We start from the raw sequence: 6,000 nt of genomic DNA on the forward strand, positions 1-6,000 counted from the left end.
AACGCCATTATGATGTCATAATGTGAAACTGCATTATGATGTCATAATGTATTTATTGTAGGGGATAGGATTTACAACTCCATTATGATGTCACAATCTAGTAATAACAGAAGATACTTTGTAGAACTTCATTATAATGTAGTATAGAACTCCATTATGATGTCATAATGTAAAACTGCATTATGATGTCATAATCTATTCATAGCAGGTAATAGAATTTACAACTCCATTATGATGTCACAATCTAGTAATAACAAAAGATACAACGTAGAACAACATTATTATATAATATAGAACTCTATTATGATGTCATAATGTAAAACTGCATTATGATGTCACAATCTAGTAATAACAAAAGATACAATGTAGAACTTCATTATAATTTAGTATACAGTCGTCACTGGGACAGGTGGGGTCCTTTAAATGAAATACAATTTCACTGTGAAAGTACCCCAGAAATATTAGATTAGATAATCTGTTCTATTAATAAAATATAACTTTTATTATAGGACTTTATTTAAAATACACTAAATCACACCACCAAATGGCCCAGCACACATCAGAAAACTAGACGAACATAAACATACAAACACCCAAAGAACATACAGGACAGGGGATAGGTATATCACCTTATCGTGGTGATCCGCTATACCGATGTTAATTTCCGTTCCCTTAATAGATTTACAGGTACGGTTATATTGCTATTTATACAGTGGTAATAACGGTATAAATTTTATTTCAGAAGGCTAAGGATGATAGACAAATAATATTTAATCGACGTGTTTCTACGGCCCTGATGTAATAAGTGAGCCGATTCATCAGGATCAAGACAAATAGCCTCTGTCTTTTGTACTCAAATGCCCCAAATGAAGAATGGTAATCTAATATTTCTGGGGTACTTTCACAGTGAAATTATAATTTAGTATAGAACTATATTAGGATGTCATAATGTAATGTAAAACTGCATTATGATGTCATAATCTATTCATGGTAGGGGATAGTATTTAAAACTGCATTATGATGTCACAAATTAGTAATAACAAAAGATGCAACGTAGAACTTCATTATATTGTAATATAGAGCTCCATTATGATGTCATCATGTAATGTAAAACTGCATTATGATGTCATAATCTATTCATGGTAGGGGATAGAATTTACAACTCCATTATGATGTCACAATCTAGTACTATTAAAGGATACAACGTAGAACAACATTATTATGTAATATAGAACTCCATTATGATGTCATAATGTAAAACTGCATTATGATGTCATCATGTATTTATAGTAGGGGATAGAATTTACAACTGCATTATGATGTCACAATCTAGTAATAACAAAGGATACAACATAGAACAACATTATTATGTAATATAGAACTCCATTATGATGTCATAATATTAAACTGCATTATGACGTCATAATGTATTCATAGTAGGGGATAGAATTTACAACACCATTATGATTTCAGAATCTAGTAATAACAAAAGATGTAATGTAGAACTTCATTATAATGTAGTATAGAACTCTATTATGATGTCATAATGTAAAACTGCATTATGATGTCATAATCTATTCATAGCAAGTAATAGAATTTACAACTCCATTATGATATCACAATCTAGTAATAACAAAAGATGCAACGTAGAACAACACTACTTTGTAATATAGAACTCCATTATGATGTCATAATGTAAAACTGCATTATGATGTCGTAATCTATTCATGGTAGGGGATAGAATTTACAATATCATTATGATGTCACAATCTAGTAATAACAAAAAATACAACGTAGAACAGCATTTTTATGTAATATAGAACTCCATTATGATGTCATAATGTGAAACTTCATTATATGTCATAATGTATTTATTGTAGGGGATAGGATTTACAACTCCATTATGATGTCACAATCTAGTAATAACAGAAGATACTTTGTAGAACTTCATTATAATATAATATAGAACTCCATTATGATGTCATAATGTAAAACTGCATTATGATGTCATAATGTATTTATAGTAGGGGGTAGAATTTACAACTGCATTATGATGTCACAATCTAGTAATAACAAAAGATACAATGTAGAACTTCATTATAATTTAGTATAGAACTATATTAGGATGTCATAATGTAATGTAAAACTGCATTAAGATGTCATAATCTATTCATGGTAGGGGATAGTATTTAAAACTCCATTATGATGTCACAAATTAGTAATAACAAAAGATACAACATACAACTTAATGATAATGTAATATAGAACTCCATTATGTCATAATGTAAAACTGCATTATGATGTCATAATCTGTTCATGGTAGGGGATAGAATTTACAACTCCATTATGATGTCACAATCTAGTAATAACAAAATATACAACATAATTATAATGTAATATAGAACTCTATTATGATGTCATAATGTAAAACTGCATTATGATGTCATAATGTTTTTATAGTAGGGGATAGAATTTACAACTTCATTATGATGTCGCAATCTAAGATACAACGTAGAACAACATTATTATGTAATATAGAACGCCATTATGATGTCATAATGTGAAACTGCATTATGACGTAATACTGTATTCATAGTAGGGGATAGGATTTACAACTCCATTATGATGTCAGAATCTAGTAATAACAAAAGATACAATGTAGAAAAACATTATTATGTAATATAGAACGCCATTATGATGTCATAATGTAAAACTGCATTATGATGTCATAATGTATTTATGGCAGGGGATTGAATTTACAACTCCATTATGATGTCACAATCTAGTATTAACAAAAGATACAATGTAGAACTTCATTATAATGTAGTATAGAACTCCATTATGATGTCATAATGTAAAACTGCTTTATGATGTCATAATTTATTTATAGCAGGTAATATAATTTACAACTCCATAATGTCACAATCTAATAATAATAAAAGATACAAAGTAGAAAAACATTATGTAATATAGAACTTCATTATGATGTCATAATGTGAAACTGCATTATGACATCATAATCTATTCATAGTACGGGATAGCATTTACAACTCCATTATGATGTCACAATCTAGTAATAACAAAAGATACAATGTAGAAATCCATTATATTTTAGTATAGAACTCTATTATGATGTCGTAATGTAAAACTGCATTAGGATGTCATAATCTATTCATGGTAGGGGATCAAATTTACAATATCATTATGATGTCACAATCTAGTAATAACAAAAGATACAATGTAGAACAGCCTTTTTATGTAATATAGAACTCATTATGATGTCATAATGTGAAACTTCATTATGATGTCATAATGTATTTATAGTAGGGGGTAGAATTTACAACTCCATTATGATGTCACAATCTAGTAATAACAAAAGATACAATGTAGAACAGCATTTTTATGTAATATAGAACTCCATTATGATATCATAACGTGAAACTGCATTATGATGTCATAATGTATTCATTGTAGTGGATAGGATTTACAACTCCATTATGATGTCACAATTTAGTAATAACAAAAGATACAATGTAGAACTTCATTATAATTTAGTATAGAACTCTGTTATGATGTCATAACGTAATGTAAAACTGCATTATGATGTCATAATCTATTCATGGTAGGGGATAGAATTTACAACTCCATTATGATGTCACAATCTTGTAATAGCAAAAGATACAATGTAGAACTTCATTATAATGTAGTATAGAACTCTATTTTGATGTCGTAATGTAAAACTGCATTATGATGTCATAATCTATTCATAGCAGGTAATAGAATTTACAACTCCATTATGATGTCAGAATCTAGTAATAACAAAAGATACAACGTAGAACAACATTATTATGTAATATAGAACTCCATTATGATGTCATAATGTGAAACTGCATTATGACGTAATAATGTATTCATAGTATGGGATAGGATTTACAACTCCATTATGATGTCAGAATCTAGTAATAACAAAAGATACAATGTAGAAAAACATTATTATGTAATATAGAACGCCATTATGATGTCATAATGTGAAACTGCATTATGATGTCATAATGTATTTATTGTAGGGGATAGGATTTACAACTCCATTATGATGTCACAATCTAGTAATAACAGAAGATACTTTGTAGAACTTCATTATAATGTAGTATAGAACTCCATTATGATGTCATAATGTAAAACTGCATTATGATGTCATAATCTATTCATAGCAGGTAATAGAATTTACAACTCCATTATGATGTCACAATCTAGTAATAACAAAAGATACAACGTAGAACAACATTATTATATAATATAGAACTCTATTATGATGTCATAATGTAAAACTGCATTATGATGTCACAATCTAGTAATAACAAAAGATACAATGTAGAACTTCATTATAATTTAGTATACAGTCGTCACTGGGACAGGTGGGGTCCTTTAAATGAAATACAATTTCACTGTGAAAGTACCCCAGAAATATTAGATTAGATAATCTGTTCTATTAATAAAATATAACTTTTATTATAGGACTTTATTTAAAATACACTAAATCACACCACCAAATGGCCCAGCACACATCAGAAAACTAGACGAACATAAACATACAAACACCCAAAGAACATACAGGACAGGGGATAGGTATATCACCTTATCGTGGTGATCCGCTATACCGATGTTAATTTCCGTTCCCTTAATAGATTTACAGGTACGGTTATATTGCTATTTATACAGTGGTAATAACGGTATAAATTTTATTTCAGAAGGCTAAGGATGATAGACAAATAATATTTAATCGACGTGTTTCTACGGCCCTGATGTAATAAGTGAGCCGATTCATCAGGATCAAGACAAATAGCCTCTGTCTTTTGTACTCAAATGCCCCAAATGAAGAATGGTAATCTAATATTTCTGGGGTACTTTCACAGTGAAATTATAATTTAGTATAGAACTATATTAGGATGTCATAATGTAATGTAAAACTGCATTATGATGTCATAATCTATTCATGGTAGGGGATAGTATTTAAAACTGCATTATGATGTCACAAATTAGTAATAACAAAAGATGCAACGTAGAACTTCATTATATTGTAATATAGAGCTCCATTATGATGTCATCATGTAATGTAAAACTGCATTATGATGTCATAATCTATTCATGGTAGGGGATAGAATTTACAACTCCATTATGATGTCACAATCTAGTACTATTAAAGGATACAACGTAGAACAACATTATTATGTAAAATAGAACTCCATTATGATGTCATAATGTAAAACTGCATTATGATGTCATCATGTATTTATAGTAGGGGATAGAATTTACAACTGCATTATGATGTCACAATCTAGTAATAACAAAAGATACAACATAGAACAACATTATTATGTAATATAGAACTCCATTATGATGTCATAATATTAAACTGCATTATGACGTCATAATGTATTCATAGTAGGGGATAGAATTTACAACACCATTATGATTTCAGAATCTAGTAATAACAAAAGATGTAATGTAGAACTTCATTATAATGTAGTATAGAACTCTATTATGATGTCATAATGTAAAACTGCATTATGATGTCATAATCTATTCATAGCAAGTAATAGAATTTACAACTCCATTATGATATCACAATCTAGTAATAACAAAAGATGCAACGTAGAACAACACTACTTTGTAATATAGAACTCCATTATGATGTCATAATGTAAAACTGCATTATGATGTCGTAATCTATTCATGGTAGGGGATAGAATTTACAATATCATTATGATGTCACAATCTAGTAATAACAAAAAATACAACGTAGAACAGCATTTTTATGTAATATAGAACTCCATTATGATGTCATAATGTGAAACTTCATTATATGTCATAATGTATTTATTGTAGGGGATAGGATTTACAACTCCATTATGATGTCACAATCTAGTAATAACAGAAGATACTTTGTAGAACTTCATTATAATATAATATAGAACTCCATTATGATGTCATAATGTAAAA

The sequence above is a fragment of the Eleutherodactylus coqui genome, unplaced genomic scaffold, assembly GCF_035609145.1.
Source record: "Eleutherodactylus coqui strain aEleCoq1 unplaced genomic scaffold, aEleCoq1.hap1 HAP1_SCAFFOLD_43, whole genome shotgun sequence".
In the NCBI taxonomy this organism is placed as follows: domain Eukaryota; kingdom Metazoa; phylum Chordata; class Amphibia; order Anura; family Eleutherodactylidae; genus Eleutherodactylus; species Eleutherodactylus coqui.